This window comes from Petaurus breviceps, unplaced genomic scaffold, assembly GCF_028583685.1.
Source record: "Petaurus breviceps papuanus isolate PSGF00001 unplaced genomic scaffold, PetGlider_PUasm1.0 582, whole genome shotgun sequence".
Lineage (NCBI taxonomy): Eukaryota > Metazoa > Chordata > Mammalia > Diprotodontia > Petauridae > Petaurus > Petaurus breviceps.
In genome coordinates, this window is record NW_027186390.1 from 14,557,546 (window position 1) to 14,574,532 (window position 16,987).

Here is a 16,987-nt window from a genome sequence, read left to right on the forward strand (position 1 = left end):
TATTTTAAATAGCAAATGAGTATCAAACAACCCATATAACTGTAAAAGATAGGTTTTGTCTGGTTTTTTTTTCAAAACCATTTTTTTTAAACTCTAGATAATGAGTTATATAAATGTAGCATAGAAAATTACAAATTCAAAGCTATGGGGACCTTAGTAGTCATTTCCTCCAGCCCCTTCATTTTCAAAGAGGAAACTGAGGCCCAGAGAATTTGTCCTTTATAGACACAAAGAAATGACACAGGTAAGTAACTCATCACTAATCTCAGTAAAGATTATTGAGAAACCCTTTTAAAATTGCATTTTTATCACAAGATATATACATGCATATAGATAGATAGATAGATAGATAGATAGATAGATAGATAGATAGATAGATAGATGGATAGATAGATAGATAGATAGATGGATGGATAGATGATAGATAGCATTCCTAATGCCTCCTGTCCATTACATATGATTAATATATAAAATATATATTTTAATATGAGATGCATTTTCACAGCGAAGATCTGAGGCCCTCTGCTGGGGATTTTCATCTAAAAATCACTGTTTTCTCAGTCTCTTATCTAGCCATAATTGTGCTAGATGGAATTTGGTCTTGCTTCTTTATGTGATAACTATACCAAGAAAAGTACCCCTCATTTTCATAGGATTTGAGAAATGAAATTCTAAACAACTCTAATTAGTCACAAAGCACTTAAATTTTTATTTTAAAAATTTCCAAATATCACTAGCCAGAACTTGATATATAGAACATGCACTTAGTATTCCTTTTTTTACTATGAACAAATCATTACTTACACTAGGTAGGCAGACTCATAACTATTTCGAGGGCTGATTTTGATTAACATCTTCTATTCAAATGCATTTAGTGATCAAGTTTGAATCAAAGAAAATACAATATACATTTCACCCTCAAAGAAATGGCTAGCAAAATTAGAGACCTTTTTGCAAACTAACAACAAACATTTAACACAGAACTGATGATATGAAAAATTTATCCAACTGAAAATTGAAAGAGACGTTCATTCCAAGGTATAAGATAAAAACAAATTATTTACGTACTGTAATTACCATAAACATGAGAGAATTCCCGAGTTTGCATCATTGTAAGGGTAGAATAATGACTAGTTCCACAGGAAAAGGGAAGTGAAGAATTCAACCTCATTAGGGAACTCACTAGGTGAAAGTCATCATTGTCACTCAAAAACCCTTCTGTAACATTCTCTGGAGTATCCTCCCTTCTCTGAATGGAAGTGCCCTTTCTCTATAATGTCAATTTGAACTCCTGTTTAACTAATATGGCCCTTGATCTCATATTGCTCAGCTGTTACACAGTTAGTCAGATGGGGAAGATTTTTAATTTTAGACTCCAGAGTTTTCAAGGAGGTCAGGTAAGGAGAGTATGAAATAGGACCATTGGATGAAATATCACCTTCTTCTGTCCCTCCTCCTCTGTGTAGGACACAGTCACCCAACAAAACTACTAATGGGAAAAAGCTCCTTCTAAAACAATGGCCAAGAATGGAAATCACAGATTCATAAAAGTGGAGAGGATGTTAAGAAAAATGATTTAGTTCAGCCCCACCTTCCTTCAAATAAGTAAATGTCCAAGCATCTGTGGTTCTGTACTTAAAAAGAGACCTTCTTGCTGATCACAACCAATGAATCAACAATCGTTTCTTAAGCATCTACTATCTGCTCAATGTTGGCCAAAGATGAAAACAGAACTATTTCTGACCTCAAGGAGCCTACATCTGTATTGCATCACAATAATGGCTAAAAAGTTCTCTTGTCTTAACTGGAATGCAAGAGAACAGTTCTATTTTTCCCATGGTGTTGGGAACTGGGAACAAGAATGCTTCGACAATTTTATATTTTAGTATCCTTAGTCCTTAAAACCATTTACTAAGAGAATGTAAAGTATTTAACCAGAATTTCAGGATTGCCAATAGATCTACATTCAAATGAGAAGAGGAAATACAGGCATTTAGATGCCTGTAAAAGGTAGGAGCTCATTTTTGCAAATCTTCTTTGCCTGAACAAGCAATATCAAGAAATTTTTTTATCTTCCCTTATTTTCTGCAATAGTGCTGATTCTTCCCTAGAGAAGAGCCCAGATATGTTATGACCATACCTATCAAAGCTATATATATATACATGATCTCACTTCTGTGGGGAAGACATCTGACTGTAAAAATTACAACCCATTCTAACCTTCTCCTGTGAGCCCTCCCATCAGTCTTCCACAGATGCCCAGGAGGTCTTTTTCTAGGTTCTTTAATATATCTTAAACTTGAATTATGAACAGCCTACTTCCTTTTCCAATCACTTATTTATAATATCTTATACACTACTTTTAATGCAATCCTTGTTTATTAACATACTTATTACACACCTCTCTATTGCCTTTTGAATGACCTGCAATTTGGATTCTTCAAAGATTGTGGTATTCCATTATTCACAGCTATATAACATTATTCTAGGCTTATTCTACACCATTAACTTGCTTTGTGCTCTAGAACAAGTCTCTGGACCTGACTTTCCTTACTTTTAGGACTTGAGGTTGGACTAGTTCATCTTTAATGACTTTTTCAGATCTAACATTTTATGTTAGATAGATATGAGATAATATTTGTAAAAAAGAAAAAAGTGCTTAGCATAGTATCTGGAACATAGTAGATTCTATAGAAAAGCTTATTCCTTCCCCCTCATAACCTTAATGAAAAATATATTTAATATCTACTATGTGCTATGCACTTCATAGACTACAATGAGTACAACAGGGTCCCTGGCCTTGGGTAGTTAATAGTCTAATTGTAACATGGACAACATGAATCAGTAGAAGAAGCACTAAACCTAAAGCCAGGCCATGCATTTCAAACTGAATTCAACTTACTACTTGTATGGCCTTGTATCATGTAACCTCTTGGATTGGATGACATCTAAGGTCACTTCCACCTCAGAACAGATGAGCCTATAAGGCACTAAGAGACATAATGCATAGTGCCATTCCATACTATAATATGGAACAATGATCATAGTAGCTTTTATATAGCATTTAACATATAATGTTTTATTTGGGTCTCACAATGGCTCTCTGAGGTTGGTATTCTTGGTATTATTATCCCTATTTTACAAATGAGAAAAGTGAACCTTACAGGGGTTAAGTTACTTGCCCATGGTCACAGAGCTAATAAATATCAAAGTCATTATTTGAATCTAGCTATTAATGACTCTATATCTAATATACTGCTCCCTGTACTATGCCTTCCCAGGACAAACAGAAATGAGCCAGTGAACATTGCAAGGCTCTATTTCTGGAGGTAATCAGAGGTACAGCCCCCTGCATAAAGCTCCAGACCAGTAAAAAAGCCCAAGAGAGGTCAGTAACCCATAGAATCAGACCTTGAAAAAACTGGGGAGGGCCAGCAACCAGTACCATGACAATACTCAGAATTTTGCATCCTTTATCCTTGACCTGGTACAGGCCAGAAAGAGATGCCATTGAAGACCCTGAAGATGGAGTATTCTGAACCTCAAAGAGGTGGATGGGGGTGACCCAGAAGCTGGAAGTCAGTTTAAGAATTCAGAAAACCCACAGTAAGGAAAAGTAGGGGCAATCATCCCACCCACAAGCACAAGAAGCAGAGGCAGGCCATGGCACAAAGCCCTAGTTCAGAAACTAAGGCTAGAGAGATGAAAAAACTTTAGAAAAAAGTAAACACCACTATCAAGAAACCAAAGAATGAGGACAAGAAAAAGAATTATTATAGTTCCAGAGATGCATAAAAATCCAACATAGAAAAATGTAATGCTAAGACTGTAAGCAAAGACTGAAGGGGGCGGGGGGTATTTTCTACCAAGACTACATTGATATCCAGAAAAAATTAAACAAGAGATACAAAAAAAATAAAATTGGTAGAGAAAAAATTAGGAGGAGAAAAAGTAGCTTAGAAGAGAAAGTGATAAACCTAACCCAAATAACAGACCTCACAAAAACTAGATTAGAAATCAATGAATCCATGAAACAGAAATCAAAGATAATCAAAGATTTAAGAATTAGAAGAGAATGTAAAATATCTGATATAAAAAACAACTGACCTAGAAAATGTTACCAAAAGAATTTAAGAATTGTTGAACTTCCTGAAAACTATGAATTAAAAAACAAATCTAGACACTATATTTTTGAGAAATCATAAATGAAAGCTTCTGAGATATGTCTGATCCAAAAGGAAAAGTAAAGATAAAATACACTGATCACCTCCTGAAAAAAAAAAACCCCTAAAGGAAAATTCTCTTACTTCATTGCCAAAATCCAGAGCACCCAGAAAGAAGCACTGCAAGTACCAACGAATCACAGTTAGGACTGCATGTGACCTGGCAGCTTCTACTTAAAATGAAAGAAGATCTTGGGATACGATATTCCAGAAGGCAAAACATAAAGACTTTCAACCAAAAATAACTTACTCTGCAAAGCTGAGTAGAATCCTAAAGAGGGAAAAAAATGTATTTTTAATGGAATAGGAGACTTTCAAGCATTTATGTTGCAAGGACAACAAAAGCTAAATAGGATCTTTGAAATTAAGTACTAGATTCAAAAGAAACTAAGAAAGGTAAATATTTTTGAGCAACTGGAAAAGGTTGTTTAATGATACAGTACTAATATTTTAATAGGGGAGAAAAACACATGTCCTTTCACAACTTTAATGGCTTCAAAGGGTACTGAATGAGTTAAATGAGAGGAGCTGAGGGTGGGGGTGAGGGGGAGAATGATTTCAATAGGGGAATGAGAAGGGAGGGTAAAAGTAATGCATTAGTTTTACTACCATAAAAGGAGGAAAAAGAGGGTGAAACTTGTTATTTCTCATAGTTGGAGTATATAAAAAGAGTACACAAACATGGAGGACGATCTGGTAGGAATAGCAGATGAACGTCACACTTAACTGAAACAGATCAAAAAAAAGTTGAACACAAATAGCTAACTTTGTGTAGAAATATATCAAATTTAACAGGGTAACAAGTCAGGAAAAGAGAGAGTTAAGAGGGAGGCTAATTACCAGGAGATAACTGTCAAAAAGCAAAACAAAATTCCTGCTTCTAAAGGAAGGCAAAGAACTAGACTTGAAGGAGTTACCCATCATAGTTGAACACATTGTGGTATATGAATGTAATGGGAAGATTACAAGAGATGATTTCAGAGCATCCTGGGGAATGTGGATTTACAAATATTGAAGAGAACCTCAACTACTAATACAAGGACAATATTGTAATGAAAACACTCTCGAGACTTAAGAACTGTGATCTTAATGCAATGACCAAAAAAATCTCTAGAGAACCTAAGATGAAGGTTACTCACCTTCTGAGTGGTAAAGGACTCAAGGTGCAGAGACATTTTGGGACATTGCTAATGTATAGATTCATTTTGCATAATGGTGCTTATATTCTACAAGACTTGTTTTTTTCTTCCTTTTTCTTGGTTTTTAATGCAGAAGAGGAGGAGAGTCAGCAATAGTGATGCCAAAAAAGAAGGCCACTGAAATGTGTTTTTAAAAACATAGAAGAGATAAGAAAAAAATCAAAGGAAGCACAGACATGCAGGGAAGTTTTGAAAGTAATGTTTGGAATTTATTATATACTGTTTTAAAAAATTCAAAAGTATTGTAGAGAGTATGTGTGGGAAGGGTGTTTTGCCCATGTAGGTTGTGTCCACATGAGTTTGCTTAGATGTGGTTTATGGGGAGCCATGAATTGATATCCTGGGATTTTCTCCTCTGACCCTTCTCTGACAAGAAGTTGTGTCCAGAAACTGGCCACTCTTCTCTCCTCAGAGAGAGGGTATACAAGACCAGAAATAAATCTATCTGCTCTCTTAAATACTTATAGTTTAGGGAAAGTAATTTTTAGGTTCAAGCTGCATTCTTAATTGTTGCTTCTTAATGAAGGAGGGCCCCAAACTATATATCCAAAGTTTGACTCCCTAACCACCAGATGCCAGTTTCACAATAAATACATGTAGCAAATAAACTCATTTATTCAGAGAAAATATGCATCTTCTTCTGGAGTCTTTCTCTCCCTTCCAGTTGAAATCCTTTATTTTGAAGCTGGAAGCCAGAAGACCAGGATCTCTTTCACCAACTACTCCCCTAACACAGGTGTAGAGAATCAAGCAATCAATCTCAATCACTGAAGACAGTACCATACAAATGGGCTTTGAGGCTTAGATTTCAGTATAACATGAAGGTCACAGTTACATACAGATCTTCTTTTTGTGTTTTGCTGTGAATATGAAAATGTTTTTTTAATTTAAGTTGGTATTTGAAAAAATGAAAAAAAAAATACTTAATAATGATCAGAAGATAAGGGTCATTCAATGTTGATGTCCTCAAACGCTTTTTTAAAATCATATTATAGATCAAACAGATTTACCAATATCTGTATTTTAGACAGGCAATGCAGATAGATATTTCCCTGGATCAAGAAGAAGCTGAATTGAATTTTGAAAAATTGTCATTATAAAACCCTATTGATTTTTTTTTATTATTAATCTGTTCTCTCTACATACATACATACATACATGCAAACACAAACACAGGGTGTAGGGGTATTCATCTAGGACTACTAGCACCTCTGGTGTGAGGGCTGCTCATCCACCTTTGGTATCCACCTTCACCCAACTCTCACCTGTGGCTCCAGGAAGCTGTAGCATGCATAGTGGCCACACCCCAATAAATCATCTCAGCAGATGGGCTAAAAATGGGTTGAGGGTAACAACAAGCCTCAAATCCATCAGTGAGTTAGGGGACTGTTTACCCCAACATATGAAGACTTCCCTTGGCAGATTGGGCAGATGAGAATAAATTGTTCCAACGGTCATGAACTCTACTGAAGCAGGCATTGTGGAGTGCTTAGAGCTTGGTCAGATGTCAAAAATGAAAAGGTCATCCACTATATTCCTGGCCAACACCAACAATCCTGACTTTTGTCTTGCCGAAGGACTTTGATGACTCCGGAAGTGAGAGTGAGGCTGATGACTGCACAGTTTTGCCTCACTTAAATCCAATTCATTTACAAGTCAAAACATCACCCTGTGATGTCCTTGGTCCTCTTCAAAACAGAGGACTGAAAACATATATACATTTACATATACACATATCTCTTGTAAAGTGGATAGAGTGTTGGAGTGGGAATCAGGAATACCTGAATTCAAATCCCAATCAGACATTTACTAGCTGTATGATCTTAGACAAATTACTTAACCTCTCTTCTCTCAGTCTCAGTTTCCTGATCTATAAAATGAAGATATAGTACTGTTGTGAGGATTAAATGAGGTTGCAGATACAAAGGGCTTTGCAAACCTTAAAGCACTATATACATACTTGCTATTTCTACTTATTTTTTTATTTTATTTTTTTTGCTTTTTGGAGGGGGAAGGCAGGGCAATTGGGATTAAGTGACTTGCCCAAGGTCACACACCTAGTTTTATGTTAAGTGTCTGAGGCCACATTTGAACCCTAGTCCTCCTGACTCCAGGGCTGGTGCTCTATTCACTGTGCCACCTAGTTGCCTCTCTCTACTTATTTATTTATTTATTTTGCTTTTTTTTTTGGGGGGGGGGGCAATTGGGGTTAAGTAACTTGCCCAAGGTTACACAGCTAGGGTTTTTTGTGTGTGTGGGTGTTAAGTGTCTGAGGCCAGAACCTAACTCCTGTCCTCCCACTCCAGGGCCCTGGGGCTTTACTCTCTTTACTTATTTTTAACCTAATTATTTACACACTATCTTCTCCATTAGAATATCTTGCTTTGGGTTTTTTTTTTTCTTCACTTCACTCTACATCAGTTCATAAAAGTTTCTCTGAATCTGTCTCTTTTGTCATTTCTTACAACACAATAAAATTCCATTGCATTCATATACTATAATTTGTTAAACCATTCCGAAATGGATAAGAACATACCCTCTTAACACCAGATCTGATACTTACTCCAATGCCCTTTATACAATATTACTGTGGAAACCTCATTTACAGTAAAGCTAAAAATATTAAGAAATAATATTTTTCTCTAAAGCCCTTTCCAGACTCTTGGGGAAAAGTCCCTTGGAAAGGTGAGTAACAGGTCAGTACATTAGATGAACAATTAATGGTAATGACCAAATTTAACTCTCCACATTATTTTCTCCCCATTCCTCTGAAGAGATTATGACTACCACCCACTATTATGTATTGATAAAAGATTAAGATATCAATGAAAGAGAACAAGTTTAACTCCAAGATTGAGATCTGAGTGAAAATGGGATGATGATGTGGTTTCTCAATAATTCTATAATATTAACCTAGACTCTGTTTTAAGATATCTTTTTTCTTGTTCAAATTTCCTTCAAATATTATCTGAAATTGCCTTGGGGCAGAGTTATTTTGGAGCACATGAGGAACTATATCAGTTTGGACATCTCTCTTTTCATATAAGAAATGGCTTAATACAGATTAGGTAGCACTATGGATAGTGCTGGGCCTGGAATCAGGGAAATCTGAGTTTAAATCCAATCTCAGTCACTTACTAGCTGTGTGACCCCAGGAAAGTCACTTCACTTTTTTGCCTGTTGCCTCATCTGTAAAATATATTAACATTTTAGTTGTTGTTAATTAATAATAGCAATTATTTTAAAGATAATAATAGCACCTACTCAGGGTTGTTGTGAGGATGAAATGAGCTAATATTGTGGAGTGCCTAGAAGATAGAAGGCACTATATAAATGTTATCTATTATTATTTTATTTTGTATTGTCATGTTAAATTAAATAAAATTGCTTCTGGCAGACAAAGCTAAATCAAAGAGTATAATATTAATATTAAGACTTTTTTCTTTGACATGTTGTCCCTCTCTTGTAGACTATACTCCCACTTACTAAATTGCAAATCTAGAACTATTCTATGCCAGAATTTAAGATGTAGTGGGCTTTTAGTGCCTTTGCAAGTATTTCATGTTTAGCATTTCTTTTGCAGTGAATAGAGAACTGACCCTGGAGTCAGGAGGATCTGAGTTCAAATTTGACCTCAGATATCTGACACAATTACTAGCTGCATGACATTGGGCAAGTCAATTAACCCCAATCGCCTTGCCTTCCCCTCTCTCCCCCCACCAAAAATTACCATGCCTGATTCCTATTGTACATTGAATATCTTTTTACTTTTTCCCCATCCTTTTTTGAGGAAATCTTGGACGTGAGGCATAACCTAAGCCATAAGTAAATTTCTGTCTGAGGTAACAGAGTAGGAAAATCTTAAGAAGAATGAGCTTAATGTCTCTCATTAGAGACAGGCTCCTCAGAACAGAATTTGGTCCATATGCCTGGTTAAAGAACAGAGAGTGCACATTGCCTCAACTTTTGTAAGCCAAGGTTCCTCTTGGTTAGATATGTGTTAAAATGTGTTAGAATACTTATTACATGAAGTAATTGGGAGTATGAAAATAGGTTTGATTTCCTCATTTTGATCAGAATTTCCTTACTTTTCTTTATTCTGGGAATGTTCACTACCCCCAAAACTTAGGGATTTGCATTTGGGGCCTTTGTCAAAAGAGTTCAGTTACAAACATATTCCATGGCTGAATTTTGGTGAAAATGTCACTAGACTTAGGTAGTATAACTAAAATTCCTTCAAAATGAAATCTCTTGCATCTTTAGAGTAGTTTATTAAAAACATGTCAATATTATTTCACTTGATGTTTTGGTTTGGTTTTTTGGTTTTGTTTTGTTTTTTGCTTTTTGGAGGGGGGAAGGCAGGGCAATTGGGGTTAAGTGACTTGCCCAAGGTCACACAGCTAGTAAATGTTAAATGTCTGAGGCCGAATTTGAACTCAGGTCCTCCTGACTCCAGGGCCAGTATTCTATTCACTGCACCACCTAGCCACCCCTATCTCACTTGATCTTAACAAAAACCCTAGGAGGTATAGTGGGCAGGTATTACTATCTCCATTTTACAGATGAGAGAACTGAGGCTCAAAGAGGCTTGCCCAGAGCCAAAAAGTGGCATAACTGAGTTACACCCAGATCTCCAAACATCAAATCCAGTACTCTATTCAATATAAGTCCAGATATACAAAATACTAGTAATTCATTTCCCATCTCCCAATCATAGAATTTAAGTTTCTATTCTGGTGCAGTTTACCAATATTACAATATATAACTATAAATTCTTCTGTCAAAGAGAAATTCTAAGAAAAAAGTCACATTTCTCTGTCAACAGCTGTATCTACTGGAGTTGGGCTCCAAGTCAGGATGGATTTCAGCAGCATAAATATTCTCCTTATGTATAATGTCATCAGAACAGTTAGAATTGGAACTCTACTCATCGACCTAATGCATGTGTGTAAAGACACTATGGCACACTTAGCTAATGCTAAAATAGATGTTGCTGCTTTTCAACTTAATTCAACAGGTAATAACTACCTACTAATACCAAGCATTGTGCTAGGCACTTAAGATATGAAACAACAAAAAAATGGGACAATCTCTGGTCTCTAAGGGCTTCCGTTTTCCTGGGAGTTGGGGCTGGGGTATGCAAATCAATAAATACAGGCAAAGTCATTTGAAGAATGAGAGTGATGACTAAGGCAGTCATGAAAGCCTTTATGTAGGAGGTGGATCCTGAGTTGTGTTTTGAAGGAAGCTAAGGATTTTACTCTGGAGTAGAGTTTCATTTACTTTACTACCCCCAAACCTCTCCACAAAAAATTTTTAAATCACTTCTGAAGAGCTTGTGAAGAGCTGTTCCAAGTCACCAGTGTTGTAATCCAAGAAGATAAAAATCCTTCCCCAAACTTGCCAGGTCATGGGGGACAAGGGGAAAAGAATTGAAAGAGAAGCAGTGAGTAGGGAAAGACTTGGGACAGTTGTGTCTTCTTTTCTTGGTTTAAATACTATTTCACTGATAGGTTTTGTGTCAAATATTTAAAAAAATATAATCATTGCCTCTGATTGATTTCAATTTCACGTGTCTTCCCTGCAGAGTGGATAATTTAAGCATGGAGGCTGGTAGTATTACAGAGTGTTCAGGCTTGTTTACAAGTCAGTTTGACATTAGACCCTTGAAATTTTCAAGTGTCAAGGAACCAGTTGCTAAATTGTGACTAATCAAAACTAAAAATATAATAGAAGGGCAAAAAAGGCCAGGAATGGAAAAGAGAGGGTAGAGAGAGCAATTTTAAAGTAATCTCATCCAAAAGTTTTGAATGAAACTTAGTTTTTTTAACCTTTACAATGGCTGAAAAATTCTTCCATTTATTATCCATCTCATGCACTTTACTGCAACATGTAAACAGATGCTTTATAATAGATTATTGAGTTTGTCCATTTGGGGGAAGAAGAGAAATAATATGTGTAAGTCATCTTTAGAGAAAAAAAAGTCCTGCAAATTTTATTAGCAAATAATTGAATAAACCATATGTTCAAATTTTAGAATAGATTTTGGTATCCTACCTGCAAAAGCTCAATTAATAAGTCAGAGAACTAAAAGTGGAGAGGAAGAAATTAATTTTTTTTTCACTCTAAGGTAAACATCAAACTATTTTTGTAATCATCAATAGCTGTCATATTTACTTGGGAAGATTTCTGAAAAATTTTCATGCCCAATTTTATTTTTTTTAACTTTTGTTTTTTTAAAATTCTGAACTTAACAAACATTAAATAAAATGGACACTTCCATACACATAGTATAAAGGAAGACTATATATGAAACTGCAAATCTTTATTATGTATAGCTTACTTTTCTCTTAAATATATAATAAATTCAGTATGTAATTTTCTAAGCTGCCCTACTTATCTGTATTTATTTCTGGGCTTCTTTATATTCTCTTCAGGGTATTAAAAATGCCTGTGAGGGGCGGCCAGGTAGCACAGCAAGTAAGAGCACCGGCCCCAGAGTCAGGATGACCTGAGATCGAATAGGAGCTCAGACACTTAGCACCCACCCAGAAACACCTGGCCATGTAACCTTGAGCAATTTACTTAACCCCAATTGCTTTAAAAAAATGCCTCTGACTCTTTCTTTCATTTTTTCCTTGCAAATCTATCTAAAACTTTCATCCCTTCCATTAATCTCCACCATTAGTAGGAAAAATGGGAAAAGGAAGAATAATGCCCTTGTAACAAATATGACTAGTCAAGTAATACAAATTCCTACACTGGTTATGTCTGAAAATGGATGTCTTATTCTGTAGCTTAGATCCATTACTTCTCTGTCAACAGATGGGTAGCATTCTTCACCATAAGTCCTCTGGAATCATGGTTGGTCATTGTACTGATCAGAATTCATAAGTCTTTCAAAGAGGTTATTCATTTAGTGATCTTACTGTTTCTATTATTCTCATGGTTTTACTCACTTTACTGTCTACCAGTTTATACAATTCTTCCCAGGTTTCTCTGAAACTGTCCACTTCATTATTTTTTACAGGTCAATAATCAATTACTTATGACGTACCCATTATGTGCCAGACACTTTGCTAGGCTCTGGAAATACAAGTACAAATAATGAAATAATCCTTACATTCAATGAGCTTACATTTTTGTGGGGGGAGAAAACAAGCATGCAAAAGCTACACAGCTTAAATATAAAGTTTATAAATACAAATACGTACAACATGATTAAATGTAAGATAATTTTAAAGAATGTCCTCTAGCAGTTGGGGAAATCAGGAAAGGTAAACAGTGCCTCCTGAGTTGATTCTTTGAAGGAGAGAGGCACACTAAGATGGAGGTAAGGAAAAAAATACATTCTAGGCATGAGGAATGGTAAGTGCAAAGGCAGGAGAACAAGAGATGAAATGTCATGTGAGGAAGAGAGAAGTCAGTTTTGCCAGATCACAACAACAAAGTTCAAAAGATAGGATGGGGGCAGGTTGTACAGGGATTTAAAAGCTAAACAGTTTATATTATATGCCAGAGGAAATATAGAAAGACACTGGAGTTTTTTAAGTAGGGGTGGAACATGGTCAGATCTGTGTTTAAGGAAAATTACCTCAATAGCAATGTGTAGGATAGATAGAAATGGGGAAAGACTTGAGGCAGCAAGACCAATTAGGAGATTGTGGCAATTATATTCCATTTCATTAAAATATCATTTTTTTAGTCATTACCCAATTGATTGGCACCCCATTAGTTTTTAGTTCTTTGCTATAACAAAAAGATTTGTTATATATGGTTCCTTTTCCTCTTTCTTTGATCTCTTCGTGGTGCAAGCCTTATAGTGGTATCTCTAGGCCAAAGGATATACAGCTTAATGACTTTTTGTTCTTGCCCAATTAAAAAAAAACCAGCACCACTATCTGTCTTATAGCCTAAGCATGAGTCCTGATAATCTAGTCTTTTAAAATGGAAAAAACTGAACAGAGAAAGTGGTAATGATAACAGTAATAATAACAACAATAATAGCTAGCAGTTATATGATGCTTTAAGCTTCGTAAAGTAGCCCTTTACATATATTATGTCATTTGATGCTCACAACAACCCTGGTTGTTGTTGGTACTATGACTATCCCTAATTTTAGCAAAGCATTCTAACCACTATACCACCCAGTTGACTATAAGTAGCAGAGTATGAGGTTGTACAGATGTGCAAAGTAGTGGCCAAGCTACCATGATCAGGGATTATCCTACTACTAAAGGAAGACTTCCAGGGAACAGGAAGAGGGAGGAGGTATTTGACCATTATATATATTCAGAAATGTCAAAGTTGGAAATTCTGTTGATAGGTTAGGGAATAAGCTATATTTTCATTATCATTGTCCAAATAAATGGTTGCTATATTTTTCTGGATGTTACCTGTTTATATAGTTTTTAAGGTATTCAGAAGAAGGAAGAAAAACAAAACTCTCAGAAAAGCAGCTGCTTATCACATGTTTTAAAAAACACATGTGGGGTGGCTAGGTGGTGCAGTGAATAGAGCACTGGCCCTCCAGTCAGGAGGACCTGAGTTCAAATCCGACCTCAAACACTTAAAACTTACTAGCCATGTGACCTTAGGCAAGTCATTCAACCTCAAAAAATTTCCATGCCTTCCCCCCTCCAAAAAGAAAAAAAAGAAAGAAAAAACCCCATGGTAATTTCTGTATTTTCCTTTTATAAAAATAAGTCTAGCTATCTTTTGCTTTTATATCATCTACACTTCCTTGTATATCCCTTCCCAGAAAGCTGACCTTTATAACCAAGAAACATAATTGCATATATATATGTACATATATATATAAACATATATACGTGTGTATATACATATGTGTGTGTGTGTATAACCAAAAGAAAAAGAAAAAAACAATTCAACAAAACTAGTCTACACATCAACCAAGTCTGTCATTGCATGAGTGTTCCATACCCACAGTACCTCTGCTTTGCAAAGAATAGAGAGAGAGGGAGATTCATTCCTATATTTCTTGTTTGGGGCCAAGCTGAGTTAGTAGAGTTTCATAGCATTCCTTTGCAATTGCTTTAAGGTTCTTTTCATTTACATTATTAAAATCATTGGGCTTTTTTGTTTGCTTATTTTTTTCACATTCTCCATTTCACACAGCAAAATAACATCCCATTACATTCATGTACTTCAGTTTGTTTAGTCATTCCCCAATCCATGGGTGTCTCCTTTGATTCCACTATAAAAAATGCTCTAACAATTTTAATGAAAACAAGAGGGAAAAGATATCTCACTTTCCTTTCATCTTTTCTCTTCAAAATTTTCTTGCACATTCAAACACATATCCTCCCTAAAGATTCCATTTATCCTTGTGGAAGTCTTCCCATAGGTATTTTAAAATTTCTTGGGTACCAGTGCAACACTGCAGTTATCTATCCATTAGCCTTCCCTCTTGTCACATGACTGTTCCACTTCCTTTTCCATTCGTGTCATTATATTGTACAGTTTGTGTCCATCATACCTGTCATCATTACCCTTTTGGGTTATCCTCATTCTTTTGATTCCTTTGAATGCTGTGGCATTGCAAGATTTGCATCCATAAAGCATCCCCAGGCATTGTGTGTTGCTTTTTAAATTTTTTTTTTTATACCCAGGGATCAACTTCGAATTGCCAAAAAGAAAAAGATACTGCAGTTTTCCAAATGTAATCCAGTATGCTTCCTTATTACAGTTCAAATCTGGGACCATTGTCCTTTTGCTGTCAACTCAAGGAACTATATATGATTGTTTAGACAATAGGTGTTTTTAATCCATAGAATTTTTTCCTACATGGATTGTGTGAGAAATGAGCATTTCTCTCTTGTATTTAGTAACTAATTATTGAATCAAAGCCAAGGTTTTTCCCCTTTTCTACTTCCTCATTCAGAAATCAACCAGTGTGAGACATTAAAGATGTACCCAGGTCAAGATCTAATCAGATAGTAAAATAAATTCTAAGTTTGGGCTAATGGGTGCATTCCTGCTCGTTGTGTTTGCTCAGACAGGTCTGGGGAAGTATAGATTCTCCCTTTTGTTAGTCAGGTGATACAGAAATTGCTAAATCTCTTTGACCAAGATTTGGATGACCCAAGTAACATACCCAAAGGCCCTCATTATAATATAGTCCAGCCTCTCATCGTAATGTTAATTTTTTCATTGTTAACCCATCAGAGTTGATAGTTACCACTTACTGTTTGAAGAGCATATAAAGCCTATCACCAGGAGGGATATTGGTCTAAGAGGGACAATCAAATGACCATCCTTTTATTAATAAACATGCTGGCCTTATTAACAAAATGATCAAATTATCCAGAAACTATGTCTCGTGAAACTTTTTTAATTGTCAAAATTATCAGGCTGATCTCTTTTGGGTAATTATGGACTTCGTTGAAAAGAGTCCAAAGAGTTCTAGGAATAAATGAAATCAACACAATGTGCTACATAAACAGGAGCATCTGGATGACCTTACCATCTATAGGCAGCTAAGCATCTAGGTGGCATGGCGGAAAGAGCACTAGACCTGGAATCAGGAACACAAGTTCAAATCCAACTGCAAACACTAACTGTGATCCTGGGCAAATCACTTAAATTGTTTGCTTCAGTTCTCTTATCTGTAAAGTGGGGGTAATGACAGCACAAACTATCAGTCTTCTTGTGGGGAATCAAATTAGGTAATATTTGTAAAGTGCTTTCTTTGAGAGACTTAAAGTACTATACAAATGCTAGCTATTATTATCTTTAGCAGGGGTTCTGACATTTAAAAATATTTTTATAACTGTATTTCAGTATAATTGGCTTCCTTTGTGATCCTATGTATCTTATTTTCTGAATTTAGAAAGACTTTCTGAGGTGGGAGGTAGTAGCTAGATTTCAGCAGGCTGGCAGAAGGATCCATGACAGAAAGGGTTACCCCTGATCTATAGGGAAAACATCCTACATTTAGACTTCATGCAAAATATCCTCTATAAGAAAGATTGCAACTTTGGATAAAAATCTGTCTCCCTGATTTATATCTCAAATAATATCAAAGGATAACAAGTGGGGGGGAAATATTTGCATCAAATATCACTAATAAAATTTGGCACTCAAAATATATATGGAATTGATACACATTGTCATTCCTCAATTCACTAAGTGGTCAGAGGATATGAAAAGTTTTCTAAAGAACAACAAACCATGAATGACCATATGAAAATATGCTTCAAATCTCTATTAATAAGAGAAATGCACATTTAAATAACTAAGGTTTTACCTTACAACCTGCAAAGGGGCAAAGATAACCCCAAAAAATGGAAAATAGTGTTGGAGAGGTATGAGAAGGTAAGCACACTAATACACTGTTATTGGAACTGTGGATTGGTCTAACTCTTCCAAGAAAACAATTTGGAATTATATAAGTAAGGTTGTTGTGGTCTAGGGTGCTGGGAACCCCGAGATGCAAGGGCAAAGGGCACAGGTCTGCCTCAAAAGAATTTGATCACTCAAGTCTTTTTTAGTCAGAGACAAGATTTATTGAGTCACCAATACAAGTGGGCAGGATTTTAATTA

General features: G+C 35.7%; 1 protein-coding gene across 2 annotated transcripts in view; it reads right to left on the bottom strand.

Moving 5' to 3' along the window:
* Positions 1–16,987, bottom strand: part of MYLK4 (myosin light chain kinase family member 4) — a 153,736-nt gene that overhangs the window by 121,275 nt on the left and 15,474 nt on the right. The window lies entirely within an intron of this gene.